Genomic DNA, 20,283 nt, shown 5'->3' with positions numbered 1-20,283 from the left:
AATGTACCTGTCCCTTCACATCTTTTGCTCTAAAGGCACACCTAGGAGATATTATGTGTTTGGTTCCAGACCACTGCAATAAAGTGACTACCACAATGAAGCAAGTCACACAATTTTTTTTAGCTTCCCAGTGCATATAAAAGTTATATTTACATTAACAACACTGTAATCTATTAAGTGTGCCACAGCATTATGTCTTAAAAAACAACAACAATGTACATCTTAATTAAAAAAATACTTCATTGCTAAATAATGCTAAGCATCATCTGAACCTTCCGCAAGTTGCAATATTTTTGCTGGTGGAGTATCTTACCTTCAATTTGTAAAAAGTGCACAATAAAACGTGGTCAATGAAACAAAGTATATCTCTACGTTATCATGTCTATAGCCCTTCACAGAGTAAAGTAAAAGCATTAAATGCTGTCTTCCATGAGCAACGTTATCTCTGACTATGCTTTCACCTCTATTTCTTACAGTCCTATCCGTGGCCTCATTATTGCCTCTGACCCTCCCAATGTACATACACATATTCAGCCTTTTCCACCGTGTGAAATTTTGGAGAAACACAGGATTAAACAATGTTCATACATTTCATTTCAGCAGGAGGTGTCAGAGCCTTAGCTATGCACAACATGATGACTCACCAAGAGGGAACTATAACTTGTTGCATATTTTCCTAATGTATTTCACAACTCCTCTTTTCCCAGAGTATCTATGGGCCCCAATAGTCAGAAGAACACGTTTGGAAAGGCTACTGTATAGGCTGTGTGGAAATAAAATGACTTCACTGATAAAGAGAAAGAGAATCTCAGAAAATTTATCCCCAATATCTCATATTATCATTTGATATAGGCTAAGTGTGACTACAATTAAGTGTAAAATTGTGGAAGCTAAATGTACCTATTGCACCCAGTATAATTGCATTATCATAAAAACCATTTTGAAAATGTCACAGCTAAAAAACTTCACAGATAGCAAAATCTTGAGTAACCTAAATTTCCTAGGGTATGAAGTATCTGAATATATTAGGGTATTTTGTTGTTGTTGTTAACTTAGGTTAATTTAGGCTAAAACTATTTATAATATCTATAGGTATACTTTCTAGGCTTTGTCAAGTCAATAGATAAACATAAATGAAAAATGCTTTGATGATTTGAGCTCTTTATTTGTGCAAGGTGATTAATTTCAGTGATTATTATACTGTCCTACACAAGTAGAGCATTCTGAGGGTTTGGATTGAATCTTTGCTGATCTCCAACATATCTTAGAAGCTTTTTATTTTTTTAATCACTAAAAGTTTGTTTTCTGGACATATGCATTACATCACAAGGTTTCTGGTATTTCAATAATTATCGTAACATCCATATTCTAGTATTAATGAACCTGCAACATTGACATTCTTTGGATAGGACAACTCTCGGCATCACATGACCCTCCTCCTCTTCCACAGATTATTGGACCAAACTAGGTAACTGAACAAGATTAGCCGATCAGATTCCTTCTCACTGGAACTTGGAAATGGAAACCAAAAGTTCTAGTCAGTGTCAATGCCTGAACTTATAGGTAATATTTACTTGGGGCCCAAGGCAGCCAAAGTTGCACACGCAAAGGACAGCAAGTGATTCAACTATTAGGTAATACAGATTCAACCACTTGTAATAAAGACAACAATAAAATGGCTTAAACAAGATAGGAGATCTTGTTTTTCTCTCCAGATAACAGATACTTTTTTCTCCCAGGTAATAATCTCAACAGAAAGAGTCCAGCTCCTTTTATCTGTGGTTTAGCCATCCTTGGGATTACATGGTCCAAAATAGCTCCCTACCATATCCATGTTCTAGACAGGAGGATGGAGAAAGCCACCAGTAATCACAAAGTTGAATACAATACTTTCATATCAAACCAGAACTTGGTCACATGGCCACAACTAGCTGCAAGAGAGTCCAGACTACATTATCTTTAGCTGGTAGGTCATGTGTTCAGCTAAATATGAGGGATCTGCTGTTAAAAGAAAAAAAGGGAAATGGGTATTGGAGAACAACTAGTGGTCTCTGAAATAGGCTGTAAGTTGAGAAAGGTGGTGCTTAAAGAGAATCGGTAGGAAGGAATCTAGAGTTGATACACCTGAGAGCAATCACGCGAATTGATCTAAGAGCAAAAATATTCTGAAGTTTCCAAAGATAGATTTACATAGTTTCAAAGCATTTAGATCATCAATCTTCCTCCTATATTATTTCTATCCATTTGTATGCTAGAGTCAGAAGTTTCTCACCTTTCCAACTGCATGTGTCTTTAACTTAGCAGATACCAGCTGGAAATATTTAGAAATAGGTAACTTTAGTAAAATTCTAGAATCACAGAAATCAGGCTCCAAAGGTTTTCTAACAAATCTTGAAACTAATATTTGCTAATGTGTATTCTTGCCTGTACATGGGGTTTCAGGGTGGGGTAAAGAAGGTATTTTCTTCTACTCTGTTCTTGATAGGCTAGAGAGATATGAAATATAGATGTATTTATATGTATACACACATAGACACACAATCATTTGTGCCAAGAACCACTGAGAAAATAAACAGGAAACTAATGAAATAGGATGAAGGGGAGTGGGACTGAGATTTCTGTGTACACCTATTTTATAGTTTTGACTTTTGAATCATGTAAATGTATTGTCTATTAAAAACAAAATTAAGATGTTACCAAAAGAATAAATAAGTAAAGTAAGGATAGGAAAAGCTGAGGACAGAGAAGAAGCAGTGGAGCAAGGGTTGATCCGCCCAGGTCCTCGGGTTTAATGGACACATCAATAGTGGCTTTATTCCAGTGTCTGCCGTGTCCATTTGTTTTCATCAAATGTGAGATTAAAGGAAATGCTCCTAGGAGACAGGCTGCAAAGGCCTGAGAATTCCAGCACAGGAGACAGTGGCATGCCACCGGGCACAGGACTCTACCGAGCATTTGCTGAGGAGGGAGGAATACAAAGGATTGGGGGAGTGGAAATATGTTTGGAGAACTGCATGCTACACATGAAGGGAACCGAGGTCACGGGAGGGAGTGAAGGCCGGGTCACACTGGAGGAACAGGGAGCATAGGCCTCGAAGGGGAAAGAGCAAAAAATAGCTTTAACTATTGGGTAGATTCAAAGAAGAATCCTGGAATGTCTCCAATGCCACTCTTTTCAAGAGGAGTTCGTGTACATAGGCGTTCTCTCTTCCCATATGGAATATAGTAACCCCAACTAACACCTTGATGGACAGCTCTCTCTATGGAGATTCAGTTTACAAACTGCACACTTGCTCTAGACTCCAGCTCAGCTCGACCAGCACCCTGGGAAGCTGGAAAACAAAGATAAGTGCGCGCGTGCGCTCTCTCTCTGTTTTGTTTGTTTGTTTGTTTGTTTGTTTGTTTGTGTGTGTGTGTGTGTGTTTCCCTCTTCTCCCCCCAGGCAATGCCAATTCACTACCTGGGTATCTGGCTGGCAAAGCAACGTGGGTCTGGTAAGAAAAATATTATTTTTCCTGGAAAATTGTTCCAGGGTAGCACACATTCTTGTTAGATACATTTCCAGAACTAGATTTAATGGATGTACACTTAAAGCTATGACAGACGTTGCCAAATCATCTCCTATAGAGTTCACTTCAGTTTTCACTCTCGGCAACAGTGCCTCATGAGGGCCTCTGCACCATGTTCTCACCAACACTGCGCACAGTCAGACTTTTCTACATTTACCAAAATACTAGGGGAGAAGGGGTTCTCATAACTCTCAAATTTGAGTAGCGTTAGTCATTAATCTACTAACACGATTTGCATTTTCATGCTCATTAAGAAATTGTGTTCTTTCCCACTATAATATTTCCCCAGTTTGTCTTTGGACTTCATGACTCCTGTATTTTGGGTCTTGCTTAGAAAAGCACTCTAAAATTATATTCTGAGGAATTCTCATATTGTCAGGCTTTTTGAGTTTCAGTCTGGTTTGGGTACATTAACAGAATCCTATTTTGATGGAAGGCAGGTGTGCACCAGTTAAAATAAAAACATTTCATAAGACTGGGTATTTTTCTTATATAATGGATCCCCTAAAGATATGGCTCTGGTCCCTGCCTCTCTAAGACCATTTTCAAGTACTTCTCATAATTGAACCTAAAAATATATCTATAGAAACCACAGAGCGCACGCACAACTGCCTTTTCATGCCTTGGGCAGCCTGCATGCTGTTCTGGCAAACAGACAGGGATTGTTTTTACAGTCTTAACAACAGTCTCCAGTAAACAGATCACACTGCATGGGAGGACCACATTTGAAAGGGGCCTCGGTTGAACTTTCATTATTTGTCAATTATCAGCATGAACTTACATAAGAATTTCATGTGTCAGGTCATTAATACTATGGGGATACGACATCCATTACAGAAGAATTCTTCTAAAGTGCTTTATTCTGAAACAAGAAATGTTTCCAAATATATGGTTTCATCAACTTCAAAATAGAGCCAATTTTTATCTTCTTGTGTGATTTGGAGGGTTGCCAGAAGTAATTTATGCTGATCCCAATCTCTAGGAAGATATTTCCAATGCCTTATTCTTTGGGGGAACAAAACAGAAAATATATGGAAAATGCTGCATCTTAGTGGTGAAAATTCCAGAATTCCGGGTAGAAACACAATCCTCCTTATAGATGTATTTCCAAGGATTTCCACCACCAACATAATTTTAAAAATATTAATAAGGAGCAAAATGTTTTCTTTTCTACTCTCCACTGTTCCCTGTACCTACCAGGGGCTGGAGAGCAGTGAGATGATCCTGCCATAGGAATAAGAAACACTGAAAATGGACAGACCATAAAAAGCCACTGCTCCTCAAAGCCATGGCCTGTGGAGTCATTGGTGCTCCTCCAATACCTGCCCTAGTTGTGGACTCAATGGAGACACCCATGAAGATGAAGAAATCATGACCCCACACTCCAGCCCAACTCTACTCCTTCTGACTATCAGATCAACAATGCACCACCTCCATGTGATCATTAGTGATTTTAATCTCCAGCACCAGGAAACAAATCTTTCCCAAATAGGGTCACTATATTGAGCAAATAAGAATATAGGGTAAGCCCTGGCTGGTTTGAATCAATGGATAGAGCGTCAGCCTGAGGACTGAAGGGTCTCAGGTTTAATTCCTGGTCAGGGCACATGCCCGGGTTGTGGGTTCAATCCCCAGTGTGATCGGAGGCAGCCAATCAATGATTCTCTCTCATCACTGATATTTCTATCTCTCTCTCCCTCTCCCTTCCTCTCTGGAGTCAATGTTATATAATAAAAGGCTAATATGCAAATTGTCCCCTCAACCAGGAGTTCAACCAGGGGGTGGGGCTGGCCAGCTAACCACCCACAGCCCCTCCTCCCAGCCAGCCCGGCCCAAACAGCCCCAATCGGGGTGGGCCAGCTGGACCCCACCCATGAACAAATTTATGCACCAGGCCTCTAGTAAAAATATATATTTTTTAAAAAAGAATACAGGGTAATTTCAGATAAACAATGAATATTATCTATAATGAAAATGTAATATGCTAATTAGACAGGATGTCCTTTTGGACATCCTTCCATCCTTCTGGATGAAGCTGGGGCTGTGAGGAAAGCCTGGGTCCTGGGTGCCAGAGGGAAGCCAGTGCCAGCAGCTGGGGGAAGGAAGGCCTACTCTTGCATGAATTTCATGCATCAGGCCCCTAGTTTAATATAAGAATGTCCCACAGAATGCTTTGGACTTACTTTTATTAAAAAATACTTTTCATCATTATCTGAAATTCATATTTAGCTGGTGTCCTGTATTTTATCTCACAACTCTATTTCCAAGGCAACCATCTCAGAACAGCTATAATGAATATAAAGATCTTTCCCATGAAGAAATTCTACCCATTGGTGGTCCTTCCTATTTTTTAAGAAAGCTATAGAAGCATTAAAGTCAGAAAAACTCAGTTAAAGTTTTGTTACTTTGTGACCTTGGGCAGTTTATTTAACCTCTCTGTTTTCTTATCTATAAAATGAGATATTTCTATCTGCCTTATAGGGAAATCATTATTATTATAGTTCTTACAAGCCCCAAGTAATGCCATTCAGCCTAGTTCTAATCCGCCACAATTCTGAGTAATCCTGGAAATCTAGACAAGACTGTTTTTATAAGTGTCAGATACTAAGATTGCTGTTACATCTTTCTTGTGGGTTGAGGAGGAATATCAGAGAAATGGTTACAGAATGTTTACCTACTGATTATGCCACATGTATTCTGTAGGTAGTCATCATGAAGGTTCCCAAGTCTCAAAATATATACATATTTATTTTGGGGAACAAATAATGGATCCCCTAAAGATATAATAATTCTTTATATACAATAAAGAATTATTATATATAATCAGAAGTTTTTAATAGATATTTCTCAACTACAGTGATGATAACATTGAGACTATGTTTGTTTGTTATAGGGAATAAATGTTAGTTGTTGGGAAACTTCTTTAGTTCATGTAAAAGTTTAAGTGGATTTTCTTTCTTCCTTTCCCTTTTAAGACTGTAACATATCAATGTAGGATAATGTGGCTTCTTCATCTAGGTCAGCGGTTCTCAACCTGTGGGTTGCGACCCCTTTGGCGGTCGAATGACCCTTTCACAGGGGTCGCCTAAGACCATCCTGCATATCAGATATTTACATTACGATTCATAACAGTAGCAACATTACAGTTATGAAGTAGCAACAAAAATAATTTTATGGTTGGGTCACAACATGAGGAACTGTATTTAAAGGGCCAGAAGGTTGAGAACCACTGATCTAGGTACTTTACTCCCAAAAGACAAAGGTGGTTTTCTGTGTAGCCCATCCCATTTGTTGCTTCCTGCACATTGGTGCCTCTTAACCCAGAATGTCCTCAGGACAGGACTGAGCTCTCAGCTTTCCTCTAAAAGAATGGAGCTCCCTCACCTACCTCATCACAGTTGGGCAAAGGTGGTGCAAGGCCTCAGTGCAAAATCATGTGGGCACAGTTCTTTCTGCGGGTAACTGAATTTTTAACTACCATTAGGCAACGTCTGGAGTTCTGGGCAGCCACATGCTCTATTCCTAACGACTTGGATGTGACTGGACCCACTCCTCTCCAGGTGGCAGAGTATCCCACAGGACCCAAGTGGCTTTCTCCTCCCCTCCCCTCTTCTCAGCCTCTCCCTGTAAATCACCTTCTAGCTCCTTCTGGGTAGCTAGGTTTGGAGGCGTTTCTTTGGCATTTAAATCTCTGCCCTGTACAGGCTGGTGGCTGTGGGTAAGTAATTCAGTGTTGCTGAGCTTTTCCTGTCTTGGCTGCTGTGAAGACCCAACAGATATGGTGGGCAAGAAGGCCCCCATGATAGACACTCTCCAATGGCTGGGATTAGAGGATTTTTAAAATCGAAGCTGTAATAAGTAATCTGTTAATTATAATTTCACTGCTCTGTTATAACTAAACAGTACAGTATACAAGCTGTGCAGATTCTCTGGCAAAAGTAGCTTTGGAATAATTAGCATGCAGGAATTTATAGTAACCAATAATGTAAGACTTTATTCCAAATTTTGATGTCCATTTCCAATATGGTTCTGAGCCATATTCTAGTCCCTCACCTATAGAAGCTGGCCGGCTGCCTATCCTATATAATAAAAGGGTAATATGAAAATTTACCCTAATGGCAGAATGACCAGGATCTGGTCGTTATGACGTGGACTGACCACCAGGGGGCAGACACTCAATGCAGGAGCTGCCCCTTGGTAGTCAGTGCGCTCCCAAAGGGGGAGCTCAGTTCAGCCACAAGCAGGGTTGACGATCGCAGTTGACAAGCCTCTCCCGCCTCCTCGACAGCGCTAAGGATGTCCAATTCCACGGGGAGTGGGCCTATGCTATCAGTCAGACATTCCCTGAGGGCTCTGAGGCTGCCAGAGGGATGTCTGACTGCCAGCTCAGGCGCAATCCCCTGGGAAGTGGGCCTAAGCTGGAAGGTGGACATCCCCCAAAAGGTCCTGGAGTGCAAGAGGGCGCAGGCTGGGCTGAGGGACACCCCCACCCCCAGTGCACAATTTTCATGCACAGGGCCTCTAGTATCTTATAATGAGGTGCCACAATGGAGCAGAACTTCTGGGCACTGTATGGTTGGGGCAAAATATGGTTTGCAGTTGTGAGTATGCGAAACACAAACTTAAATCTTTTTTTTAAATTAAATCTTTATTGTTCAGATTATTACAGTTGTTCCACTTTTTTCCCCTTATAGCTCCCCTCCACCCGGTTCCCACCCCACCCTCTACCCTTACCCCCCTCACTGTCCTCATCCATAGGTGTACGATTTTTTTCCAATCTCTTCCTGAACCCCCCACACCCCTTTCCCTCCCGAGAATTGTCGGTCCACTCCCTTTTTATGCCCGATTCTATTATATTCACCAGTTTATTCTGTTCATCGGATTATTTATTCACTTGATTTTTATTTTATTTTTTTAATTAAATCTTTATTGTTCAGATTATTACATTTGTTCCTCTTTTTTCCCCCCATAACTCCCCTCCTCCCAGTTCCCGCCCCACCCTCTGCCCTCACTCCCCACCCACTGTTCTCTTCCATAGGTGCACGATTTTTGTCCAGTCTCTTTCCGCATCTCCCACACCCCTTTTCCCCCCAAGAATAGTCAGTCCATTCCCTTTCTATGTCCCTGATTCTATTATGATCACCAGATTATTTATTCACTTGATTCTTAGATTCACTTGTTGATAGATGCATATTTGTTGTTCATAATTTGTATCTTTACCTTTTTCTTCTTCTTCCTCTTCTTAAAGGATACCTTTCAGCATTTCATATAATACTGGTTTGGTGGTGATGAACTCCTTTAGCTTATTTTTATCTGTGAAGCTCTTTATCTGACCTTCAATTCTAAATGATAGCTTTGCTGAGTAAAGTAATCTTGATTGTAGGTTCTTGCTATTCATCACTTTGAATATTTCTTGCCACTCCCTTCTGGCCTGCATAGTTTATATTGAGAAATCAGCTGACAGTTGTATGGGTACTCCTGTGTAGGTAACTGTTTTTCTCTTGCTGCTTTTAAGATTCTCTCTTTGTCTTTTGCTCTTGGCATTTTAATTATGATGTGTATTGGTGTGGTCCTCTTCGAATTCCTTTTGTTTGGGGTTCTCTGCGCTTCCTGGACTTGTAAGTCTATTTCTTTCACCAGGTAGGGGAAGTTTTCTGTCATTATTTCTTCAAATAGGTTTTCAATATCTTGCTGTCTCTCTTCTTCTGGCACCCCCATAATTTGGATATTGGTACGCTTGAAGTTGTCCCAGAGGCTCCTTACACTATCTTCATATTTTTGGATTCTTTTTTCTTTTTGTTTTTCCAGTTGGGTGTTTTTTGCTTCTTCGTATTTCAAATCTTTGACTTGATTCTTGCGATCCTCTAGTCTGCTGTTGGATCTCTGTATAATATTCTTTATTTCAGTCAGTGTATGCTTAATTTCTATTTGGTCCTTTTTCATATCTTTGAGGGTCTCACTAGATTTATCGAGGGTCTTACTAAATTTATCGGCAGTTTCTAGAAAATTCTTGAACAACCTTATAACCGTGGTTTTGAACTCTATATCCAGTAGTTTGCTTTCCTCCATTTCTGTCATTTGTGACCTGTTTCTTTGTATCCGCATTTTGGCTACTTCCCTGCATTGACAGAGTGGCTTTGTGTGCTAGGTGTCCTATAGGGCCCAGTGGCTCAGCCTCCCCAATTACCTGAGGTGGATACTCTTGGTGCACCCCTTTGTGGGCTGTGTGCACAGTCTTGTTGTAGTTAAGCCTTGATTGTTGTTGGTATCACTGGGAGGAATTGACCTCCAGGCCAATTGGCTGTGAGATTTAGCTGTGTCTACGGTGGCAGAACTTCTGTGCTGGAGACACCCTTCTAGGGCAAGACTTGCTTCAGTGGGGCTTTGGTGCTCACTGAGTCTGCACCCTGAGTATGTCCCTTATGGATCTGAGGAGTTGTAATCTGGATGGTCCCACTCTGACCATTGGGTACACTGGTTCCTGGATCTCTAAGGAGGTGCTAATTTAGCCTCTGCCTGAGTCTACCCAGCAGGAGCTACGGAGAGATCTGCAGGTTCCTCTTCTTTGTTTGGGATTTGGAGGTGTCCAGATGAGGCCCAGCTGTGAAGCAATGCAAGCTGCTGTGGGGCCTTGAGCCTTCTTTTGGATGTTCTGGGTCTCTCTGACCCAGCTGCAGTTTGTCAGGTAATTTTAGAGTGCAAAGGGCCAGGGCATTCATATGCCAAAGCCTCTGCGCACAGCTTGGGTGGGGCAGGGTCTCAGGGAATCAACAGGGCGGAGCAAACAGCTATGGCTGATCCTCAGCCCTGCCCTAAGAGTCCCTGGGTCTCAGTGTCCCGCAGTAATCACTGCAAGCACCTCTGACAGAAAGCCGTCCTTGAGTTCCGCCTGATGCCAGACAGTCCAGTTCCTCCCCATATGAGTCTGGGTCCTCAGAGACTCACCCTGGACTAGAGTTCAGAGCAGTCGGGAGCTGGTGTCTCCCTCCTGATTGAAAAAGACAATGGCATCCTCAGTTGCCAGCCCTTTCCGCGCGCCTCCGTACCTCTGCACTTTACTTCCGCACCTCCTCTGAGTCTGAGTGTGCTTTTCTCTTTCCTTCTAGTTGTAGAATTTCCACTCAGCCAGGCTTCCTGTGGTTCTGGATGATGTCCGTTTTGTCTTTTAGTTGTATTTTTGAAGTGGTTATGCGAGGCAGCAATTTCAGGTCTTTACCTATGCTGCCATCTTGGTTTCTCCAAACTTTATATTATTATTTTTCTACTAGAGGCTCAGTTCACGGATTCACGCACCAGTGGAGTCCCTAGGCATGACCTGCACCCTCTCGCAATCCAGGACCCCTCGGGGGATGTCAGAAAGCTGGTTTCAGCCTGATGCCCACAGGCCAGGCTGAGGGACCCCACAGGTGCATGAATCTGTGCACTGGGCCTCTAGTATGCATATAAGATCTTTGGTTAAGATCTTCCTGCCCTCCCCACTCCTCCCTTTCCTCTGAGATTCATCAGTCTGCTCCATGTTTTCATGCCTGTGTGTTGAACATCTGCCCCCTGATGGTCATTGCATGTCACAGCTACTGGTTGGCCGGCTGGTCGGCTGGTCTGCTGGTCACTTAGGCATTTATATAGAGAGATAGATTATTTTCCATAGGAACAACTGTAAACCTACCTTTCCCCCCACCATGTACGTGTATTAATGCAACTTATAACCATTTAACACATACCCATTGATCTGACAACTATAATCACTTTTCCCCTTATATCCCACATTTGGTTTCCTCATTCCAAAATTATTAAAACTTGTTAAATTAGGTTTTATTTGTAAGTTGCCAATCTAGCATTTCCAGATTGTTTTTGTACTCTTTTAAATCTTCATCTGTCATTTATTTGTTGTTGTTATTTTTAAGAATAGTTTTATTGATGTTTTAGAGTGAGAGAGAGAGGGAGAAGAAACATCGATGTAAGAGCAACATCGATCAGCTGCCTCCTGTATGCCCCCTACTAGGGATCAAGCCCGCAATGTGGACATGTGCCCTGACCTGGAATCAAACCAGCAACCTCTTCATACATGGGACAGTGCCCAACCAACTGAGCCACACTGGCCAAGCCTGCCATCATTTTTTTCTTAAAATACTTCTTGATTTAGAAACTCAAACTTTGAGGAAAAAGAGCTGAGGAAACTTAGGTTTAAAACTAAAAGAAACCCCCTCTGTGTCATGTTACATCAGAGTCAGGTAGATTTTTTTTTTACCATGAAGGGAAAGTAATTGACAAAGTTGATAGCAGGTCTTTCAGTATTCTGAGCTCAGCAGAAAAACAGATAAGCTTTATTTTGCATTTTCAAACGTGTTTTAGAATGTGTGCTAGAATCAGGTATTGTTCTTCCCTAATATTTTCCTGCAAACATATCAGTAGGTGCATAACACATGATATTATAGTTCTGACATTTTTAGTCATGTATGTAGGTTTGGAACAACTTTCTATCTGGCAGTGAGGAAGAAAAACGTACTTCACTCCAAAGGCCATCCTTGATCTTAAGAGACCAAAGCACCACATATCAAAGAGATAAGAGGCAACCATAAGCCAAGATTACTGATTCTTGGCACAGAAGATGGACTTTCTACCCACTTGGAGCCATAATTCAGCCTAATCCTAAACAGTGTTTACATATTATCCTCTAAAGTCAAGGATTTCCCTCCAGAGCTGAGCACAAATCAGTTGTGTGTTTCGAATATACATCATGTCGTGAAAGACCCACATTGCTTATTGCTTCCCAATTGGGATTTTAAATCCTCCTGGCTTTCCCTTCCTAATCTCTCCCCACATTTAGCTCTCAGGTGAGTAATGTTTGCATAAACTAGGCAAATTTTTTAAAATATGTGCTTTTTAAGCTTTCTTGTTGGTGAGAGGAGCAGGATGAGGAAAATATTTTTTAGGTTTTTTAAGTTACTGAAGCACTCAGATTAGGAACAAAAAAAGCAAGAAACTGATCAATAAGACGTAGGTGAGGACATGAGACATAAAACTATAACAGGTAGCAGGGTGCAATAGAGAGAGCATGAGTTTTAGGTTCCAACAGAACTCCGCTAGTAATAATGGATTCTTGCTTATTAACTGGGTGACCTTGGGCATGTAATTCTCAGAGCCTCGATTTTCTTCAAATTTGGGGATAATTGTTATCTCAGAGGGTTGGATGACAATGAAGAAAACAGTTCTTAGCACAGTGACCTGCAAGAGACTGAATTCATTTTTTTTTTTCACCATCTGTCCACTGTGATATGTGGGGTAGGGAATGCCAAACCCTCTAAAATGGCTCCAGCATTCTTTTGCCTTTTCTCTAGAAGTAATAAAAATTGGAAAACAGCTTTGTTCCCTGAAAGTTGATATATGTGTATGGTAATAAAAAGTGATATCTCAATTGTTTACGGATTGTTTAACAATAATTCATAGGCAAGCTGGCTCCTGGCTGCTACAGACTCACTAAGTAGTCTTGCTTCATTATATATAAAATCTCTTGGATAAACTTTAGTTCAAAGTCCACAAAAACATGCCTGCTCATGATGTGTTTTGTGCACTTCAGTTTTCTAGAGAACACAATGAATCAGTTCCTCTGAATATGAAAGTGATCTCACTGGGCACAAACCAAATGTAACCACAGTGGGACCTACAAACAAAGAGGGGAGGCCCATAGGAGCATGTTTTATCTGCTGCCAAACTCATTTCTCCTGCTTCACAAAAGAGTATGGGGTTCTTAAATGCATGCACTGCAAATGTGGGATCCCATGGAAGAAAATTTTAAAAAGATATTAACCCTGAACAGCTAGTTAATTCCTGGGAGCTCCTAGGCAGCAAAGGAACACATCAGTGCTGATGACAGCAAGCACATATTCCCAGCCATGAGAATTAGGTGTTCCCGGGTAGAGAGAATCTAATGTCTTCATATAACAGCAATCTAGAGTCTCCAAGATTCCAAGGGAAGGGAGTGCAGAGAAGGAGAATGAAGCAAGACAACATTTAACCAGGTGGGGTGAGTTGGGTTCCAGTGAGTTCCCAACCTACACTCTTTGCCCCATCAATCCTCTCACCTATGCCTTTGCATCACCCTATCAGGGAGTCATTGATGCCCATTTGTATTCTAATCTGTTTTTGTTTCTTGTTACAAATGTCAGATACACTCATCCTATGGCTTGGGATAGACGTCTACTTGAATGTTTGTGTTGCTCATTTTTCAATATTATAAATAACTTCTTAGCAAAGTTTTGAATAAATACTCCTCTTCCATTCTACATTGTGCTGACCCAGTAACTGAAATGTGATGTGTCATATTTGTCATGTGTGATGAAAAATACCGAGATTTCTAAACCAGTCTCTCCATTACATAAAGAAATTAAAGGATCAGAATAAAGTTTTTCTGATTTAATATTGTATTAGGCAGCTTCCAAAGATGGCCCTCAATGATCCCTGCCTCCTGGTAGTTATGCCCTTGTATCATCCTTTGCCCTTGAGTGTGGGCTGGATCTAGTGATTTGCTTCTAAAAGAATAAGGCAAAGGTGATAGGATGTCATTTCTGGGCTGAGGTTATAAAGACTGTGACTTGTACTCTTGTTGGACTCTGTTGTCTTCTTGGTTTGGATACTTTGATGAAGCTGCCATGTGCCAAGGAACTGAGGGTGGCCTCTAGTAAGGAACAGAGGCCCTTGATCCAACAGCCCATGAGAAGCAGAACCTTGATGACCAACTTATCAATGAGTGAATTAAAACCCAAATGAACTGGGACACAGATGACTTTAGCTCCAGCTGGCACCTTGAATGCAGCCTCATTAGAGACCCTAAAACAAAGGACCCAACAAGTCTTGCTTAGATTCCTGATCACAGAAACTCTGAGATAAGTTGTTTGAAATCACCAAGTTTAGGGTAATTATAGTATAGCAATGAAAAGCAATACAAGTGTCATCCTATTTTAAGTTTTAAGACTAAAATAACTACAGATAAGTAACTTAGAGTAACTTTGGTCTTTTGTAGTTTATCTAATGTGAGTGACAGAATCAAGATAAATGCCTAGGACCACTTTGTAAAGCACTATAGTCAAACTGATCAAGAATAAAACAGGAAAAGAGGAATTTACATCATTCCTTATTATATTTATTAGATCTTTTGGTTAGTTCATATATTCCTGTGTCTCTACATCTGAAATAAATTTTTGAAAACACTACACCATGATATAGTCAGTGAAGAGTTCCAATATTTATCCACATATGCTGTCAATGAACTTAAGCAAAAGGTAGAATATTCAAAAGTCTAGTTAAGGCAAGTTATTAAGGATACCAATTTGGCAGCAGGAGAAATAACAACTCCAACAGTTGAGTGATGAAGCAACTTTGCAAAGGAACTCATTGTGCATTTTGTAATGATTGGAGGGAAAGGGGGTTTTAAATATTAGCTGCCTCCAAGCAGACCATCACAATCAGCAAACCAATTTTAAAAGGTCACTACTTTTTGGAACCAGATAATTCAATGAGACGTGAAACAATGGAGAATTAACCTAGTTATGGAACACGGACATTTCCAACTCTCTGAAGAGACTAAAATTATTTTAATATGAAGTTTGCTGCTCTGGAAAATCCAGATATGATATGGTTTCCCAAAGGAGGTCATGATCATGTCCTCTTTATGAAGTTACCATCTTTAGGGAAGAATGCACAGACCATGGTAAAAGGATGAGGTGTAGTAGAATGATTATTGGTCCCAGTGTGAAAAGACTTATCCACTCACTTATTTATTAGCTGTGTGAGTCTGGACTAATAACCTTTCTAGCTTCATTTAAGTTATTTATAAATTTCAAATAATTCTTATTGAAATGTCATATATATATGAAATATATATATATTAGGGGCCCGGTGCACGAAATTCGTGCACTGGGTGTGTGTGTGTGTGTGTGGGGGGGGGTGTCCCTCAGCCCAGCCTGCCCCCTCTCACATACTGGGAGCCCTCAGGCGTTGACCCCCATCACCCTCCAATTGCAGGATCGGCCCCTTTCCCAGGCCTGATGCCTCTGAGAGAGGGCAGGGGACCCTCATTTCCCCCCATCACTGGTTCTGCCCCCAGCCCAGGCCTGATGCCTCGACCAGAGGCGTAGACCCCCATCACCCTCCGATCGCCTGATCGGCCCCTTGCCCAGGCCTGACGCCTCCGCCAGAGGTGTCAGGCTTGGACAGGGGACCCCCATCTCCCCCTGATCACTGGCTCTGGCCCCCGCCCAGGCCTGAGGCCTCTGGCCCAGGAATCATGCCTGGGCAGGGGACCCCCATCTCCCTCTGATCGCTTGCTCCACCCCCCGCCCAAGCCTGATGCCTCTGACCCAGGCTTCAGGCCTGGGCAAGGGGACCATCATATCCCCCCAATCCCCGACTCCGCCTCCCACCCAGGCCTGATGCCTCGGCCAGAGGAGTTGACCCTCATCACCCTCCGATCACCAATCACTGGATCGGCCCCTTGACCAGGCCTGAGGCCTCTGGCAGAGGTGTCAGGCCTGGGCAGGGGACCCCCAGCTCCCCGCGGTTGCAGGCTCTGCCCCTGCCAAGGCCTAACACCTCTGGCCGAGGCGTCCGGCTCGGGCAGCAGGGACCCGCAGCTGCAGCGGCCCTGCGATCATGGGCTCCGCTTTAGGCCCAGGCAAGGGACCCCTAGCTCCCGGGACTGCCAGCTTCGACCGTGCCCAGCTCCCATCGCTAGCTCCACCCCTACTTCATGCTATCACTGGCCAGGGCAGAAAAGGCACCTGATTCTCCGATCATGGCTGGGGGGCAGGGCAAAGGCGGCCTTTGCCCTGTCCCCCAGCTCTTAGCTCCCCCCTGGGTTTCTGATCACTGTCAGTGGCAGGGGGCTTCTTCCTGCTTTCCCTTTCGCCTCCCTGCATTGTGCCTACATATGCAAATTAACCGCCATCTTGTTGGCAGTTAACTGCCAATCTTAGTTGGCAGTTAATTTGCATATAGCCCTGATTAGCCAATGAAAAGGGTAGCTTGTACGCCAATTACCATTTTTCTCTTTTATTAGATAGGAGATATATATATATATATATATATATATATATATATATATATGACTTCAGAAAAGGAGAGGGAGAGAGAGATAGAAACATCAATGATGAGAGATCATTGATAGGCTGCCTCCTGCATGCCCACTACTGGGGATCCAGCCTGCAACCCCAGGCATATGCCTTGACTGGAATTGAACCATGACCTCCTGGTTCATAGGTCGACACTCAACCACTGAGCCACACCACTGTGCCTTATATACTATTTCAATGACTGGTTGGGAACTTCATTATCTATATATCTATATATATAAAAGCCTAAGCGACCGTTACGACCAAACAATCAGAACAACCGGTCGACCAGTCACTATGACGTGCACTGACCACCAGGGGGCAGACGCTCAATGCAGGAGCTGCCTCCTGGTGGTCAGTGCGCTCCCACAGCCAACCTCCCATGGCCCCTCCCCCAGGCTGGCCAGCCCCACCCCGCCCCGCCAACAGGCCTCAATCACCAGCCAGGCTGAGGGACCCCACCTGTGCACAAATTCGTGCACCAGACCTCTAGTATATAAATAACAGGTTGTCTCAAAAAAGTATACACATACATTTTTAATAGCTCAACTGATGTTTCTTTTCAAATTTAACCCATTGGAATTAATTATTCAAAGTGTGTAAACATTTTTGGGACACCCTGTATTTATGTTAGGAGCTTTATAAACCCAAACTGAGACAAAAATCAATATGGGCATAATCAAGTACCTAAAGAAGCATAAGGTTCCTTGGGAGAAGCAACCCCAAAGTAACCCATGGTTGGATAGGCATTGTAAAGTCTATGGTTTACATCTGAAACATTGCTTCAAACCTGCTGTTTCCCTGAATTCACCGGTCAATTCTCAAGCAGGTATAATGTGACTAAATTGTTGACCAGAACATATGTTCACTAACTGGTTATTTTTGAAACAAACTGTTCTACACTAGTAATTAAAAACCTAACCATGTCCGTTTTTCTACCTGGTTGGTCCTCCTTTCAAAAATGTAGTTTTTGTGGTAATCTATTTTTAACTCATGCCAACAACTAGATCTACTAAGTATATATCAACATTTCATACTCTGGAAGCCTGAGACTCCTGCCTTCTTGAAGAGCCACAGCTATACACACATATGCACACACACATCAGCCTTCTTGGGGTTTTGAAGCATAACCAATCCCAGCTGAGAGGCAGCCTCCTCCACCTTCTCCCCGGCTCTAGGAGATGACTATTGCTCTTCCATGCAGATTCTGCTATAAGCACCATACAAATTACTGAAGACTTGGAACAGTTGAGACTAATTTTTTAACAAACTAGTGAGGCCATGAAAATTCCCATTCTTGCAATCCTTAAACAATGTCCTAAATGTCACTCTTGGTAACACATTTGCTCCTGCATGCTCATCCAGACTGCCCTAGCCTTCTACCACCCTGATTCAAACTCCCTCCCACAGTGTGCTCTCCTCCCAAACCCTTTTAGTACCTAACCCCTGATTCTGAGGTAACAGCCCATCATTCAACCTCTGCTGCTTTCCATTGCTCATATCTCTGGCTTTCTTTTAAGCCTGGCTAGAAAAACTCAAGCTCTAGATTAATGAACTTCCTGTCCTCTCTGTTCCTACACCAGGCTGCACCCTATGGATCAGGGTAACAATAAACCCAAGGACTCAGCTCTTTCAAACCTTCTCTGTTCAACTCAAATACCTTAGCCTATAACCTTCTCCTTAACTCCAAGCAGGGCACATCTACTTTGCTGACAGAAGGAAGTCACTGCTGGGTAATTTCCTCAACTTCCCTTGTCCCACCTTAATCACCCTTGCTTCCCAGTCCTTCGTGTCAAAAGCATGTCTCTCCCCCTGAGTTCAATTCCTCCAAACTGATGTCTGGAGTAGACTTTGGAAATGAGGAGATAAACAGGTAGGCATTATAGAAGCACAAGTGAGAGGTAACAAGAGCCAGAAAACTGTGGCTTCAGGAATACTGGCATGTGTCCCCCCCTCCACCCTGAGTTTTTGGAGAATACCTAACCAGGACTACACAGGCACACCTTAAAGATATTGCAAGGTCAGGTCCAGACCATTGTAGTAAAGCGAGTATCACAATAAAACGAGTCAGGATCTTTTTGGTCGTGGAGGATCTTGCCTTCAATTTCAAAGAAAACGCATCACCCGTGAGGCACAATGAAGCAAAGCACAATAAAATGAGGTATGCCTGCGATTACATAAAACCACTAGCACAGGTGTGCACCCTTGCATAACTAGGAGCAGAGGAGAAAGAAACTTCATTGCATACTTCTCTCCTGTGGAAAAGGATGGCTGAGAAAAGGTAGAAAGAAGAAAATAGTGTAGAACAGTGAAGGAAGTAAGATGTCTATTTATATTTACGTTTCATCTAAAAGGAGGAGGAGGAAATTAACCTTCACAAACATTTACTACAGACTGACGCTGGTGCCTGTCCTGTGGTGACCTCCACGGCGTCCTCTCATGGTCAGTATCTGAGGTGACCTGAGGAGAGAGTGGGCATCCCAATAGCTCCCTAACACCTGGTTTGTTTCAATATGTACAGTAGACTGCAGTTTATCTACATCACGCTGAGCGAAATGACATATTTTATCTCTTTGTGATGAAATAATCTTTACCATATATGGCTTATATGAATCCCTGCAAAATTTAGAAAAAAACACAATATGGATTTAAGATCTTATAATGCAAGAAACAAGTAAGAAAATGACATAGATGACACTGCTAGGATGAGCCCTTCATCAGCCACATCGTGAGTTAAACCAGGGTGGATCTCATCAGATGTGATACAAACTTGGCCAAAAATGCATCAAAAACTCTTTGAAATATGTCGGTACACCATCACCAATGTTGTTAAAGATAAATCTCACCTCAGGACTATACTGAGCCTTGAGAAATTAACTCATGATAAAATATGGGCAAATAGTAACTTAGAAGAAATGAATATACATTCATTGGAAGTGTTTTCTCAAAAAACTTTTATTGGGAAATATGCCATCAAGGAGTCTGGAGACCGCTGGCATAGAAGGTAGAGTCTAGGCAGGGTCATCAGACACACACAGTAGCTTGGGGACTAGCAAATGTTCTGTTGGATGGCATTGGATCACACATTTGACATTAAAGCACATGCATTTCAAGGCACCTTGTCAAAAAGGAGTAAAACTGCAACTCATTATAATTTCCCTTGTTGCAAATATTTATAGCAAATATTAAAATGACCGAAAAAAAAAAAAAAAAAGGCAACAAGATCCTCTCCTAAACTCTCCTTTTCATGTTCACAGGTCACTCTCCCCAGGGCCAACCAGCGCCCTTCCACCCAGATTTGCCTAAAAGGAACCAGACCTGAGAGTGGGCCAGGTCCATCTACTTCTGCACGGATATCAGAGAGCGGAAGCTCTATTAGTTCAAAAGAAGGTAGCAATACATAAGAATTAGTTTTGTTTTTTTAAGACAAAGAAGTCTACTTTGTGATCCAATGCGCCTCCCTAATGATTAAGAACTATTAATTAAGGGCGGGGAAAAGAAAAAAGGACACATATGTAATACCCTTTGTAATACTTTAAGCAATAAAACAATAAAAACTATTAATTAAACAAGAAGGCCATGGGGGGGGGGACCCCCAAACCTAAGCC

Source organism: Myotis daubentonii, chromosome 6 (genome assembly GCF_963259705.1).
Source record: "Myotis daubentonii chromosome 6, mMyoDau2.1, whole genome shotgun sequence".
NCBI lineage: Eukaryota > Metazoa > Chordata > Mammalia > Chiroptera > Vespertilionidae > Myotis > Myotis daubentonii.
Note: the sequence above shows the minus strand (reverse complement) of the source record.